Source organism: Pteropus medius, unplaced genomic scaffold (genome assembly GCF_902729225.1).
Source record: "Pteropus medius unplaced genomic scaffold, Ma_sr-lr_union100, whole genome shotgun sequence".
NCBI lineage: Eukaryota > Metazoa > Chordata > Mammalia > Chiroptera > Pteropodidae > Pteropus > Pteropus medius.
This window is the reverse complement of record NW_024354886.1, coordinates 6,264,714-6,281,203: the sequence shown is the minus strand read 5'-3', so window position 1 is coordinate 6,281,203 and position 16,490 is coordinate 6,264,714. Positions and strand designations below refer to the sequence as shown.

The 16,490-nt window shown below is 40.8% G+C and overlaps 1 long non-coding RNA gene and 2 pseudogenes across 1 annotated transcript; 2 read left to right on the top strand and 1 right to left on the bottom strand.

Moving 5' to 3' along the window:
• Positions 1-20: 20 nt before the first annotated feature.
• LOC120597684 (uncharacterized) lies at positions 21-7,652 on the bottom strand. The gene is made up of 3 exons (XR_005651433.1): positions 7,459-7,652; positions 6,446-6,550; positions 21-253 (listed from the first exon to the last, which is right to left on the bottom strand). It is a non-coding gene; the product is annotated as an uncharacterized LOC120597684 (long non-coding RNA).
• On the top strand, positions 2,274-2,392 carry LOC120597728 (uncharacterized; annotated as a pseudogene).
• A 2,940-nt stretch (positions 7,653-10,592) lies between the features above and the next one.
• LOC120597602 (HIV Tat-specific factor 1 homolog) lies at positions 10,593-11,862 on the top strand (annotated as a pseudogene).
• Positions 11,863-16,490: the final 4,628 nt, after the last annotated feature.

Sequence of the window (16,490 nt, the reverse complement as noted above, 5' to 3'; positions counted from 1 at the left end):
CCACCCCGTGACTAGCTTCGCAGACATGCCTGTTTATTTAGGTGACACCATGAGGGAGACACACAGAAGGGTCGCCCTAGGTAATTCTTCTCTACCCACCCCCCAAGAAAAAAATAACTACCCTACCTGACCAGGCATTCTTCTACAGTGCTGGCAGAGGAGGTGTAGGAGGAGCGGGGGCAGCTCAGATTCTGTTCCACTCTCAGCTTTCTTGGGTTAGTTCCCCAAGTACTTCAGCCTCTCTCAGTTGAGCCTGCATACATGGGTTAGGCAAAGTGAGAGAAACAAAGTAGAGAAAAGGGAACTTGACTATTTTGATGAGAGACATGAGACACAGGAGAATGACAATGTAGAAGAGCAAGATGGAAAAAGAAAGGTTGATACTAGTCAGGTACACCTGGGCAGGAAGAAATTAAAGACTCTTACAGGTAAAAGAATGACTTGGGAGACTGTTACTCAGTTTCATCCTTTCAGGAAATATGTATTGAGTCCATCACATGTCAGGGACTATTCTAGCACCTGGGTATTACACACAAGCATATGACGTGGCCTCTGCCTTCCAAGGATTTGATCTAAGGGTGTTCATGGTGAGTATCCCAATACTAAATCCAGCATCTAATCCTATCAATTCCATTTTTCTCTATCCTCCACCTCCCTGGTCTAGCCACCTCCTGGACCACGTGGCTTTCCTCTGAATCTGTGATAGCTGATGATAATGGCTGGAGAGGCTGCACTCCAGAATAAGAGACCTTTTTGAAATGCAAATCTGATTGTTTCAGGCACTCTGCTTAAATCCATTCAATGGTTTCCCATTGATCTTAAGTTAAAGACCCAAGTCCTTAACTTGGCCTCAAAGGCCCTGAGAGGTGTGGCCCTGTCCTCCCCACTGGCCTCATCTCCCACCTCTCACTTTCCCCTTCACTCTATAGTGCTTCACTTCCTGGCTGCATGTGCTTCCTCCCACAGAGAGCCTTTTTGCGAGCTGGACCCTCTGCTTGTAAGACTCCTTCCATTCCTCTCTTAGTTAGCTTCTCTTCATTCTTCAGATCTCAGCTCCTTTACTCCACCCTCAAAGAAGGTACCATAACCTTCCTTTCAAGCGCAGATTCTCCTTTTCTGAGCTCCCACACCAAGGTGTACCTTTCCTTGGAGGCATGTAGCACAGTTGTAGTTGTACATTTGTTGGTGATTATTTGATTTATGTCTAGAGAAGGTAAGTTCCCTGAAGGCAGGGGCCATGATTGCACATGCTCACTCTTGCCATGCCCTGGACCTAGAATCGAATACTCTATACTGAGTTGAAATATTGTTTGAATGGATGCATGTGTACCAGGATTTGGGGCTGGGGGCTACCTATTTCAGCCTTTAGAAGGTAGCATGGAATAATGTGGCAACAACACAGGATTGAGAAACCAGAATATCTGAGTTCAATAACAAGGTTAAAAGTTAGTGGTGTGAGCTTCAGCAGGCTGTTAAACCACTCTGAACCCTAGCTTTCTTATCTAGGAAATGGGAACAACTTCAGAATCAAGCAAGATGGAGGAATTAGAAAAATCTAAAAGCATTGTTACTTAGAAATATTGGATAAAATATGGAAAAAATTAAACCTATGACTGAGTTCTCAAAAGGAAGGTAAAATCCCAGGTGCTGGAGACAAAGAGGAAGCTGAACGCCAGTGGATGAGCTGACTGGAGCTATAGTTACTAGTAGCGGGACTGGGAGAGAATTGGTTCTGTTAACTAAGGGCCTGAGTTTTAGCTGCCCAGGGACAGGAGGTGAAGTCTTGGTCCTAAAGAGGTAGAGAAATTAAATGAAAGGCAGCCAAAGCCAACTCAAGAAGAAACATAAAACCTGAACAGATCTATAAATTCTAATAAATTGAACTAGGAGCTAAAAACACACACACACAGTACCTAGTTTTATAGATGTATTCTGCCAACTTTTAAGAGGATTGTTTACTTATATAAACTGTTTCAGAAAATGGAAAAAGAGGGCCAATCACACTTGTAAGACTAAATAATCCTAAATAAAATATTATCAGATTGAATCCAGTAGAGTTCATGCAAGTGTGTGTATATTTGCATGTGTATATATGTGCATGTGTATGCATGGCAAGTGTTTATTCCAGGAATGCTAGGATGTTCTGCTTTAAAAGTCCATTAATGATATTTACAACATTGGCTGGGTAAAAGGAAAAAAACGTGATTGTCCCAGTAAGTACAGAGAATGCATTGGATAAAGTGTAACATTAATTCATGATTAAAAAAAACCTTGTCTAAGGCCATGCCACCCTGAACATGCCCGATCCTGTCTGATCTCGGAAGCTAAGCAGGGTCGGGCCTGGTTAGTACGTGGATGGGAGACCATCTAGGAAGACCAGGTGCTATAGGCATAAAAAATAAAAAATAAGGGATTGTAAGCTGACGAGGTCCTTGCAATCTATGAGGTCAACCAAGGGTTGCCTCCCCTAAAATAAAATAAAATCTTATTAAAACTCTAGCTAACTAGGAATAGAAACTAACTTCCAGTGTGAATACAAGGACACTAGTTTTTACTGTTTCTATTCACTTTGTGTTGGGGGTGTCTAAACTAGTGCATTTAGAAAAAAAAAGAAATAAAGCCATTACTATTACATAGATGATTATTCACAAAGAAAATGTATGAAAACCTACAAACAGAACTAATGTACCCCTTTCTGGGAAAAAAGATGAATATACAAACATCGATATGCCCATAACACAGCAATAAATAAATAGAAGATTTTGTTTTCATAAAATACTATTTGTAATAGCAACAAAAACTATAAGATGCTTAGGAATAAATATAACAAAATTTCTGCATGATCTTTATGGAGAAAATTATAGCACTTTATTAGAGAACATTTTGAAAAGACATAAAAGAATGCAAATATATGACATGCTCATGAAAAGGAAAATTTACTATAAAGCTGGTGATTTTTCTCAGATCTATAAATTCAGTACAATTCTAATCAAAACTCTGAGATTTTTTATGGAACTTGACAAGCTGTTCTTAAAATTCTTACAGGAAAGTAAGTGGCCAAGAAAAGTCAAAACAAATTCGAAATGGGAGAATACCATTGTACTTGCCTTACCATACATCACAACTTTATTCTAAAGTTAGAGTGATTAAAGCATTGTAGTCCTGGCACATGGACAAATAAATAGGTCCCTGGTACAGAGTAGAACTTCTTGGAATCAGACCCTTAAAGATATGAGAACTTGGCATATCACAAAAATAACAAATCAGTGGGAAAGGGTAGACTGTTTGTTAAATTGTCTTGGGTTAATTGGCTATCCAAATGGAAAAAAAATAGATCTACACATTACAACATACTCCAAAATAACTTTCAGATAGCTTAAATGTGTGAAAAACAGAACTTAAAATTGTTCAAAGAAAATATAAGGTAATAAATATATTGGCATCAGAATAGGGAAGGATTTCTTAAATGAGATACAAAACCCACAAACCATAAAAGGAAAGATTGACACATGACTACATTTAAAAAAGGTTTTAAACTTCTATAAGACAAGAGACATCATAACAATATAAAAGATAAGCCACAGATTTAGAGAATATTTACAACCTATATGACCAACGAAGGTTTGGTAGTCAGGATTTATAAAGAACTTTTGCAGTTCAATAAGAAAAGGACAAAGCAGGAGAAAATGAGCAAAAGCTATGACAAGACACCAAAGAGGACTAAGAATAGGAAATAACTTCCAATGTCAATATAAGGATACTAGTTTTCACTGTTTCTATTCACCGAATGGCCAATAAATATACGAAAAGATTCTCAACTTCCCTGGTAAGATAGAAATGCAAATCAAAACCATGAGATACTACTTTACGCATACTGAATCAGCAAAATTAAAATAACTCTGATAATACCAATAGGAACTCCTATATTTTGTGTTGAAGTGTGAACAGCTATAACAAATTAGAAGAGTTCAGCAATACTTAATGATGAATATGCACACACCTTAACACCCAGAAACCTTGTTTCTAGTTGAGTTCTTCATAACATTTCTACATGTGCACAAGGAAGCAAGGATGAGCATTGCAGTATCATTTAATTGTCAAGAAAAAGTGGAAACAAGCTAATCAGTCCTTAAAGTAAAGAAATGGATAAGTAAAGTATGGCTTATTCTTACAATGGACTGCTACACAGCAGTTAAAATAAATGAATTATAGCCATATTTACCAATATGAGTAAAAGAGGTTGCAAAAATAGATATTATATGACACACTTTATGCAAGTTCTAAAATTCACAAAACAATGACACATGCTTAGGAAAATAAACATTTGTTAAAAGTACAAAATAGGTGTGGGAATAATCCCCACTTCAGAATAATTACCACCAAAGGAGAGCGATGGGATGGGCTTTAGCCATAAGTGTAATGCTTTGTTTATTAAAAAAAAAAAAAAGATACAAAAGAGGAGATGTAAAAGTGGGGATTTGCTTAATTGGGTTGCCGTGGTGATTAAATGAGCTAGTAAATGAGAAAGTGCTAAGTGAAAGTTGTTAATCTCTTTAGAAGAGTATAATGATAGTGGCTCTGTAGGTAGAGAGACCTGACCATCCCTACCTATTCTCTCCTTTGTCTGTGAAGTCTCACTGCTATTGAAACCTGTAATTCTTAGGTAAGTTACTTAACTGCCACATGCCTCAATTTCCTCACCTATAAAATGCATATATTAAAAGTACCTATCTCATAGCATTGTTGTGAGAGTTAAATAAGTCTAAGTGCTTAGAAGAGTACCCAGCCCAGAGTAACTAGAAGACTGTTGATGATGACCGATGCTATTGTTATTGCTGTCAGGTATCACTTCCAGCTGCATATAAATTTTTTTTAAATCTCAACTTTAAAATCCCCTAAGAATCTCACTTGGCAATGAAAGTGCCCAGTCTCTGAGAGGACTCAGACTCAGCCTTCACGGAGCTGAATCAAGGGCTGCAAAACTCACATTCCTGTAAGGGCCAGGAAGGTAATGTGCAAAGTGCCAAGGTAAGGTTGTAACAGACAGAGCACCCTCCCCACCTGGAGGGGTAGCAGCTCCTGGTCAGGTGTTGCCATGTAGGAATTCAGAACTAGCATTGCAACATTAAAAAAATATATTTTTTAACAGAAATTATAAATCCCAAATGTCTGTAAAATCTCTCCATTTTTAAGTGTTGTGATTAATTCAAAAGAACAATAAAAACACAATAAAAATACTTAAGTGGGTTGCCAGTTTTTGAACCCTAAGATGGAGGCTGGCACAGAGACAGATCTTAAAACTGCAGTGTAATCAGAGCTATGATAAAGGTGAGTAACAGTGCAGGGGAGTGTAGTGGACTGAAGATGACAGCAATTCTTTGTCATTCCTCTTATCAAGAGTACATTCTATCTATCTCCCCTTCCCTTGAATCTGAGCTGGCCCTGTGACCTGTTTTGACTAATAGAATGTGGCAGAAGTGATTGTGTAACTTCTACGGTTGAGTCTTATGAGATCTGCAGCTTTCATTTTTACCACTTGGAACATGCCTCCTTGAAACCCAGTCACCATGCTGTGAGGAAACTCAAGCAGCAACAGGGAGAGACCCACGTTAAGCAGAACTGAGGCCCAAAGACAACAGCAGTGGCTGAGCTCCAGCTGGCAGCCAATATCAACTGCTTGTCAGGTAAGTGAGGCCATTTTGGAACATCCAGCCACCCCAGTGCCTCAGCCAACACTAAATGAAGTACTGCCCAGGCAACCTGCGGAATTGTGAGAAACGATAGACTTCTGTTTTAAGATACCAAATATGAGGGTGGCTTGTTGAGCAGTTAACAGATAACCAAAACTGCAGCATTAAAAAAAAAAAGAGGACTTATTTTACCTAGAAGAGTCAGGATTTGAGATTTGAGATAGTTCCTGAAAAGTGCATATGTTGGCTTTAAAAAAAAAAGTATTGTGTGTGTGGAAGGTGAAGTGGATGATGAGAAGTTAACTTTCCTGGTGGTGGGGAAAGCATGTGTGTAGCGTGGACAGAGGTTTCATAATCAACAGAGAAAAGAAATGCAAAGGGTAGTCAACAGAGTCAAATACTCCAGAGAAGAAAAATGAAATGAAGATGAAAAATGCCCATTAGATTTGGCAATGAGAAGATTCAACTGTGTGGTTACTTTGGTGAGAGCAGGTTCAGCGGGAGAGTGGGAGGGGTTCAGAACTGGTTGATGTGAATTCAGAAGGCACATTACTTATCCGTTGCTTATAACAAACTGTCCCAAAACTTTAGTGGCTTACAACAGCAATACCCATGCATTAACTCCCCCGGACGCTGAGGTTAAGTATTTGAGCAGGGCACAGCTGGGACCACTTCTGCTCTGCAATGTCTGGGAACTGAGCTGGAAGTGACTCGATGGCTGGGGGCTGAAATCATCTGAAGGCTTGTTCACTTACATGTCTGGCAGCTGATGCTGGCAGTTGGCTCAAAGCTTGGCTGAGGCTGTTGGCTGCTACCCCTGCACAACATAATGACTGAGTTCCTGGGGCAGGGCAAATCTCCTGACGAGAAGAGAGAGAATCCTGAGATTTGAGGGGCGTAGGAAGACAGCACAAATAAAGAATATGAAGTTGCATGGATTTAATCTGCCTGCTCAGGTTTTATTTTACTAAATCTACAGCTCGAAGAAGTCAGATAAAATCCATATAACTTCATATTCTTTATCGATTTAATTAGTGATCGAAACAATGAAGATGTATGTGGCTCCCACTTTACTCTTCCCAGTTTTAAAAGTTTTAAGTAGATTGCTTCCTTGAAGATATACTATTTCTTTTTTTTATTTTCAGCCTTATTTCTTTGAATTCCACATTCATAGTTGCTTTCTCTATCATGATCTCAATGTGTACTCATTCTCAAAATAAAATGTAATTGTAGCCAAAGTTTATAAAATTTAAATGTATTTCCATCCAAATATGTAAATGTAAATGTAAAAAACCGAAGTCATTTTTTAATGTTTACCAAAGTTATTTTCTTCTAAAATATTCAAAATTATCTGTTGAAAAAGGCAAAATACAAATTATAATTAATAAATTTTTATATTTAAGTAAAGCTGGGTTTTTGTTTACTTTTTTCTAAAAAATCTTTATACAATAGTTTTATAGAAATCAAACTTCATAATCAGTATTCAATGTTCATCTACTTAACAATGCAGAAAATCAATATCAATTTTGCAAAATTTATGTCTAGATCTGCATGCATACAAATTTAACAGTAATAAGAATTATTTAATATTGCAAAATGTTCCTCAACTGTCATTTCAACCATTGTGACTGCAACATAACATAACATACCCCTAGAATACAAAGAGAAGCAAGAAAAACGGACACTCAATGCTATTGGGGAATGATACCTTATCATGCTGTTTAAGAGGTAATATTTGACAAATTAATTAAGCTATATTTTCTCTTACCTGTGTGCTTCCACTGCTTAAATCTTCCATACACTCCAAATCAGGATGTGCCTCGGAATCTGGCAGATGCACAACCTCAGCTTTCACAGGATCTGACTGTAGTCAACTTTCGTTTCCAGGATACAGGGCAAGAGATTGCAGAATTATTTCTCTCAGGCCTGAATGGTGTTAATTACGAGAGCAGTTGTTCAGGGTTTCAGGTTGTGTTGTACCAGCAACTGAAGGCCAATTCCAAGTGACGGAGGCGCCCAGATATCATTTAACAAATGTTGTGTGTGATAGGTGAGGCTCCCTAAACTATGTGGCATGGACCCTGTGGTCCAGATCTGAAGATGATACTCTTTGTGGGGGCAGATCGTGACTCAGTTTTGAATAGGCTAAATTTGTGATACCTTTGAGACACCCATGTAGGGTTGCCAGGTAGGCAGTCAGATACACAAATCTGGGGATCAGAGGAAGATGTAAATTTGAGAGTGATCATCTGATAGCAACTAAAGCCATGGGTTAGGTGTGATTCCCTTGATTGTGTAGCATGAAAAGAGGAGACTCTTGACCCTTGAAAAATTCCAGGATGGCTCAATAGAGCAGGATGAGCCAACAGAGGAGCAAGCAGCAGCCAGAGGGAGAGGAAGAAAACAGGCAGAGTGCTCAGTCCTGGAAACGAGAGAAAGAATTTCAAGAAAGGATTGGTTGACACCGTTAAATACTAGTGGGAGTTCAAGTAGGAAAAGGCTTTGAAAAAATGGATTTAATGACATGAAGATTATTGCAAAAGCGTTTGAGTGGCATGGGAGAGGTGGACACCAGCCTGAAAGAGCTGAGTGAGCAGAAGTGAGGGAATAGAGAAATTTTTTGCCACTCTTTATTATAAAAAGTTTCAAACAAACAGAAAAGTTGAAACTATAGTACAATTATCATTTGCACATCCACCACTTAGATTTAACAATTATCATTTATACATATATACAAATATTTGCAAATTTATATATAATTCTTGAACCAGGTGAAAATTTAGGAAATCATTTAACACTTCAACGTACATCTCCTAAAAGTAAGGACGTCCTCCTACATAACCACAACACCCTGATCACAGCTAAGAAAATAACAACTGGTCCCTAAAATAATCCATATGCAGAATATACCCAAATTCTCCCTCTAACCCCAAAATGTCTCTTATACATGTCTTTTCAAACCAAGATCCAATCAAAGTACATGCACCGTGTATGTGAGACAGGATGGATGAGGCAACTGAGAGATACAGGGAGCAGTCAGAGGAAGAGGTGAGGTGGAAGAAGGGACATTTTCACTTTTGTTTTGAGAGAAAGAGGTTGCAGATTCAGGAGAGAAAAACGGCTAATCGAGGAATTAGGATGCAGAACATGGCTAGAGAGACTAGCTTTGGGCAGGAGGAAGGCAGCTCCTCTACTCCAGTGGCCAAAGTGGGGTCCTCAGGCCAGCAGCATCAAGCATCACCTTGAAACTAGTCACAAATGAAAATTATAGCTCCCCACCACCTTGACTTAATCGGAAACGTGTTTTTACACACCTTTCCGGGCAATTCTGTTGCATGCAAAGTTAGAGAACCATTGCTCTGCTCCAACATGAAGAACAAGGAGAGGGTGAGCACAGGTACAGTGTGGATTTGGTAACAGGTGGTTGAGAGAGTTCACCTCTAACAGCTTTGGTTTTATCTATGACAGAAGAGCTAAATCATCAACTGAGTGAGGTGAGAGACAGAGAGAGCCCCATAGGTTCCAGGATCCGGGTGTTTAGACCTTTCCACTCCAAGCTAGCTACCCATTCTCTTTGCCACCTTTTCATCAACGACCAGCATGTTGTGGCTGATCACTGAGCAATACGGGGACTCCTTATGGTTAATGACCTTGAATGAGGAGTGGTAACCATGTCCTGGTTGTATGACTTTCTCCAATACTTCTCAACTTTCAGATTAAAATCCTGAAGAAAACAAATCACTGGGCTCATCTATGGTTGAGGCTTTGCCAGATAGGTGTAAAGGATGAAAATATGGAGGGGCAAGGAGTTTGGGATATTGTCGAGGGAGTCGTTGAAATGAAGGGCCATGAAGGTGAAGCTGGATAAGGAGGAGCTGACGGGTTGGATGAAGGGAGACATCATTGATCTGGCAGTCCCGGGAGACTGAGAATAGTTGTGAAAGGAGTAGATAAACTGATGGATGGAAAGTTAGGAGATGGGGCTGAGGCAGGCTGCTTGAATGAGTGATTCTCGAGGCGGGGCTGCTTCAGATGAAAAGGTGGCAAAGAGAATGGGTAACTAGCTTGGAGTGGAAAGGTCTAAAGGACCAAGCTGTTGAGAGGTCAGGTGGGGAATGGGTCCTCCATATGGACAATGAGATGAAAAGGGATAGACAGTTCACTGGCTGTGTGCCAGTGTACCCCTGAGTGAGGTAGAGAGGTCTGGCAGGTGGCAGACAGTGCCAAAGAGGAAGGGGGAAGGCAATTTAGCCCAAAAGCTGAGCCTCAGAGCCAGAGGGTTATTTTAAACAAGAAACGGACAGTTGGAAGAGAAGGAGACTGGAGGCAGCAATTTAGAGCAAGGAAAGCACCCTCACCTATAAGAAAATAAACAGCTCTCATTTCAGAAGCCTGCAGAGGAGGTAGTGCCCTCAAGGGAGAGTTAAATTTCACTTAAAGCCAGGAAGTGGAGGGAGCACTCCAAGGAGAAGTTAAGGGTATGGGGAGATTTGCCATTTATTAGAGGGTATGAGGATAGCTTAGGGAGGAGACAAGTGGAGAGCTGGGTCACACCAGAAAGTACAGAGAGAGCACGTTGGAAACGACATTGCCTTAAAGTGGGTAGACTACAGAGTTTACACTTTCACTGCTAAGTGATGCAGACAGGGAGGGAGGCAGGCTGGCTTTCGTCCAGTTAGTCTCTTGGAAGCTGTAAAAAGTGGGGGTTAATAATGCGGCCTCTAGAGCGGTCCTGCCTGGATTCAAATCCAAGCCTTGTCATGCGCGAGCTGTCTGTAACCTTGGACGAGGTCTCTGGGCCTCCACATTCTCTTCCGTAAAATGGAAGTAATGATAGTACCTCACAGGGTCACAGTGATGAGTCAATGACTTAGTGTGTTAATGTGGGCAGTCACCTCAGGTATGCTTGGTGGTGGCTCCCAGGCCTGGTGGGGCAGCCTCTTCACTTATCTGGACCCTGGCCTTGTGCTAGGTAGGAAATATAAGTGGCAATCACTTGATGGGAATGACGAGTTTGATGAGCAGTTGCAAATGCAAGAATTACATGGAAACACCGAGGACAGCAAAAAAGATCCCCGTGGAAAATGGATGCTTTCCAGTAGCAGCCAGCTGACAGCCCCCTATGATTGGGATCTGGATGAGAAGTCTTTGTTCCCCAAGACTACAGAAGGTTTTGTTGCTACACGTCAGGCCAATTATGGCTTCTCTAATGATGGTGTGTGTAGCTCTACAGCAAACGTACAAGCTGTCAATGCTAGGGATGCAGAGGAATTCTGCAAAGAAAAAGTGCAAACCCGCTGCTCCCAAAAAGAGGGGAGATAAAAGAAAGGTGGAATCAAGATGGTTTCATGTTGAAAAAGATAGAAATACAAATGTATCATATGTCTGGTTTGCCTTCAGACATTAGTGGATGAATTTATATCCCTTACATTCAAATTTCTCATTATTGTGAGAGATCCTCAGAGAAACTAAAGGTCAAGCTTTACAAAGAAATCTTAAAGGAGATGGGCTTTGCTGTTATTTGAAGAGGGGATCTGGGGATCTTGCATTAAAGTTTTTAGATAAAGACGAAATTAGAAGCTACAAATTACACGTCAAGGGGCGAAGTTTCAGTTGAAAGAATAGGTGCTTCAAAACAGAAGTGCAAAGACTACTAGAAGAAGCTGTCTTTGCAACAAAAGCAGCTGGACTGGAGACGTGAGCGGAGAGCTGGGCCATCGGGAATTAACGAGTGAGTTATCATAAAAAACAGGTTCCATCCTGCGGATTTTACAGGTGATCCATTGGTGCTGAGTGAGATCAGAGAAGACCTTTGCATAGAGTGTTCTAAGTTTCGACGGATTAGGAGGCTCCTTCTCTGGTAGGCTCTAAACTGGTGTGGACTCTGTGTCCTCGAGAAATACAGAGGAAGGTGATTATTGTATTCAAATCCTCCACTGAAGCTGGTTTAGTGGCCATCAAATTATGGCTCAAGCACAGGATAGGATTATAGGTTATCAGGTTCAGGAGATCTCAGGAGGAAGGAAGAAAAGGCTGGGAGGATAAGAGGCTTTCCTCAATGCTCCCTGAGGCCAAGAGAGGCTTTTGGCATCCAAATTCCCTCTGTGCTTCAGAAAGAGCAAGACTTTGCCTTTTCACCATCAACCAGCTGAAACTTGGTCTCTTTCCCTAACTTTCCATTCAGACCACTCTTCCCAAGTCAAAGACACTCCTCAGTTGCTGAACCCAAAGGACATCACTGGATTCATTTACGATAACTCAGGTATCAAATTGGGGTCTGCGGTGTGGGGAAGGGCTCATTTGTAGAAATGTAACAACTTCACATTTTGCAGTTGGGAATGTGGGGCTCAGGGACCCTTGAAATCACTGCCCTAGTTGGTTGCTAGCACATCCTCTCTGTTATTCAAATTTTAGTCTGGGTGCTGCTGGGAAAGAATTTTGCAGATATAATTAAAGTCTCAAATCAGTTTATCTTGAGTTAATCAAAAGGGAAGCTTTGTGGGATGGATCTGACCCAATCACATCCAAGGCTTTTAATAGTGGCTGGAAATGAGGAAACATATTCCTACACTCAGGGACTTCCTCATTCACCTGAATTCTAGGTGTCAGCTCTCTGCAGTGCCTGGATTAGGCCCTGTGGCTGCAGAGAAAAGAATCAGAAAAAATTCAGGAATAAAAATAAAGACAGCGATACTTCCAAGTAAAACTATTAGAAGTCTTCAGAAAGTAAAGGAGGAAAAAGCAGCTTGGGACCAGAGAAAACTTCAGGCCAGTTAATTAAATCTTGGAGTGACCAGGAAATCCAGAGTTTTCCTGAAGAATGGGATACATCTGGAGATGAGGAACAGGAATCATGTACTGTCAAAAAGCAACAAGCACAGGGGCATAAAGAAGAGCTTCTGACAATGCCTACAGATGCCATTTGCAGGACTTATACAGTACAACTAAGAGGCCAACCAGAGGTCAAGGAGCGACCCCTTGCCCTATCCTAATAGAGATGCCCTACACTGCATCCCAGGATATAAATGGGAGGACAGTGTATTCTCAGGTCTTCCCTGTGCAGATGTGGGGGCCTCCCACCTCCTGACTGCTAGCTCCAGGCCTGGCCCATCCATGTTCCCTTCAAGGAGTGGCTGTCTGTTCCTCTCCTACATGTGAATATATCGAGAATTCTCAGGTACCCGGTTGAGAGCTCTGGACCCTGAGCGCTCCATGGTCATCTCTGTAGCTGTGTCCTGGGTTTCCTCAACCAGACCCATCCCCCAGCAGCAGCATCAGCCTCCTCTGACTCTGATTTAGATCCTGAACTTAAAGGTGAAACATGATCCTAATTCCATTTGAGAGACAATAGGATATCACAGTTCCATATACTCCTGACTCCTTCCTTTCCCCAAACCCAATGTAATATATACCCGAAAACATACATTAAAATATATAAAACAGAATTTGACACAATTAAATGAAAAAAAATTAAATCCACATTCATAGTGGAAGACTTTGGCATACGTTTTTCAACAACCAATAGAAAAAAAAAACACACAAGGAAAGAACAGTGAGGACACAGAACATCTGAAGAACACAATAACAACTTGATCTATTTGACAAATATAGAGCATTTCCCCCAACAGCAAAATAATCCACATTTTTTGTACGTCACATTTTATTTACCAAAATTACACCATGCCGTGTCACAGAACAAGCTTCCAAAAAAAGTCAAAGGATTGAAACCATTCAGTATATGTTCTCAGAAAGGTAGAAATCAACAAGAAAATGATTAAAAAAAAATTAAACTGCTTAGACATTGAGCAATATACTTCTAAATAATCCTCGGATTAAGGAAAATACAACAGAAATTAGAAAATCTTATAATAATAGAAAGAGATAAAACATATCAAAAGTTGTCAGATATAACTAAACAGTGTTTAGAGGAAAATTTACATCATTATATCCATATGTTAGAAAAGGAGACAGGGCTAAAAACTAGTGATTTGAGTTTCATCTTGAGACCCTAGAAAAAGGTTAGCATATCAAACTCCAACACAGCAACTAGGAGAAATAATAAAGAAACGAAATCAATAAAAAGAAAAAGTTCAATGAAGAATTTAACAAAGTGAATAAAAAGAGGCAGTTACTGGAAAGGATGGAAAGGAGTAAGCCATCAATATGTGGCAGTTACATTATTGTCACTCAAGAAAGGCTTACAGAGGATGTGGACTCTCGCCCTGGAGCAGACTGGTCCAGCAGCTCTGCAGACCCCACCCTGAGTGGAGTGAGGTGAGAAAATTGAGAAGGGGAAAGGACAGTCTCTAAAGCCTGCATGCGTGTGTGCGTGCATGTATGTGTTGTATGTAAACTAGACATGGCTCGACCCATCTATGTGCCGTGGCATACTACACAGGGTAGGGTGAGAGGAGTCCGCTCCATGGGGAGGAGTATTTTGCCATTAACATTGCAGAATTACTGATGCATAATAACAATAAAAAGTGGGTTTTAGTATTACAAAATTCTCTACAGATAACACTCTCCTTTTGCCTTGCACCCAGGGCCACCCTCCTTCCCCGCTCTGCTTGGTAAGCTGATTCCTGAGTGGCCCATGTGAATAAACAGTCCCTCCTCTCCCAGACTGGGAGCCCCATGAGAACCCATGGCAAGTGAGGATTATTTTGCACCTAGTAGTGTAGCTTTGTGCAGCATAATTTTGTATAGGAAAGGTGTTTCCTACATATTTGATGAATGAATAATTGAATTAATTGTGAAGGTGAGAAAATATGGGCAGAAATTACACAAGCAAGCATTCAGCTCAAACACAAAGAAAACCTTTCCAATTACCATGGTTGTAAAATAATGCAAAACCGAAAACTACCATTTCATCAGAGATCTAGTGGTTCTTAACCTTTTTTTCCTTTGAAAATCTTTGGCAGTCTGGTGAAGTCTATGGAATCTCAGAATATTTTTCAACTGCATAAAATAAAATATAGGGATTACAAAAGAAAACAATTATACTGAAGTATAGTTATCAAAATAAAAAACAAATCTGCGATGATCAGATCTAGCAGTGTATCTAACCAGGACCATAACTACAAAGTAATGATGAGCACATACGGCATCTTGAAATTTCTGCAACTTCAAGGTGATATAAAAAGTCTGTAATTTCTGTTGGTGACACAGTCACTTCTAATACTGCTGTGGTTTGTTATTTTTGTCATCAGAGGATATGCTAAATTTCAGTTTGTGGTTAGCAAAAATAAAATGTGATTTTTCCCCATCGTCATTCACAGATCCTTTGGGGTCATAGGTAAGAGCCCGGCAGTAGAGCCAGTGATGTGTCAGAGGGGAAAGAGGGCTAGGTCAGGAGAACATGTCGCTTCCTGCCCACAGGCCTTCTGACCCTTGGTGCCCGCTACCTACATCCTGGAACTGTTCTTGTTTCTGTCCTTTTCCAAAGCCGGCCTGTTCAGCTTTCCCTTCAGTTCTTTAAATATCCTTCCAATAATTTACTCTTACTTCTCAGAGTTAATTTGTTGTTTCTCTATAGCCAGCTGCTTCCTCAGTTCCAGGACCCCCAGCTGAAGTCATGGAACAAAGGGTGAATGTGGGCACAGAAGGTCCAAGCCACTGAGTGGCTGAGTGATATTGGACCCAATACTTAATCAAGTATATGAAATGGGAAGAACAGTTCCTCACAGGGCATGTGTGTGAATTCAGTGAGATGAAATGTCTGCTCTATGAGATCAGGACTTCAATTTTTTTCTCTGCTGAATCCACAGTGCCTATCACAGAACACAGAGAAAGAGATCAATAAACATGTCTTGGTTTAATGAATATTGTATCTGAAAACACTCCACAAACTCTAAAATGCTACACGAATTGCTGTATCCATTATTCCCAGGACAAAGAGAGCTGATCTCTATTCTTCCTCTCAAAAGTTTTGTGTTGGTCTTGCTTCCTCCTTTTTGCCTTGAATCTTTTGCCCTAAATCTATGTTGGAACCTAGACAATTTGCCTGCTTCCCCTAATGCCTGCTTTCCTGAAATCAGAAAAGCCACCGTTATTAAGTGGAGGGGCGGTAGGATGGGAAGGAGGATGTCCCTTATTCTTTTTGTCCTCAGATTACATCTCCACATTCAATCGTTCTGAAATCGATGCTGAGATGAGCACACCCATATTATGCATAAACAGAGCTGTCAAACACTGAGTAAATGTTTCCCAGAGAGCCCAGATAAGAGATAACTTGGGGCAAGCTCAGGGCACAGATGTGGACAAATAGAGGGAAATGGTTTTTCGTTAAAGGACAGAGATCCCCGAACAGCATGGGGGCGCTGTTCCAACCCATAAGGACACCTCCAAGTCCTTATATGAAACTAAGGAAGAACAGGGACGTATCAGCTACAGGTACAGTTCTTAGAGATTAGCAAAGGAAAGGAGGATATTGGCACAGCCTTGTCCTAGTGAGTGATCTCACATGTTTCTGGGTCTGTTAGGCCAGTGTGTCTGCCATCAGCAAAAGGAAAGAAGTGAAGGAGAAAGTTGAGGGGCAGTGATGTTTGCCAAAAGTTAAGAGTTTCATCTTGGAGATCACAAGGTCCCACCTAAGCCACAGGACTAAAGGTTTTTAGGCTGAAGAAAGAGTCCCGCGGTGCTTCAGCAGGAAGACGGTGTGGGAGAAGCTACACAGCCTTCTCGAGCAAAAAAGGCAGCAAGACTGAGCAGACAACAACTCCATCTCTTGGTCGATGCTGCCCCCTGGAGGTATCGTCAGCAGAGGTATTGTGGTTCCCTTTCAAGCTATGTTGTCTCCTT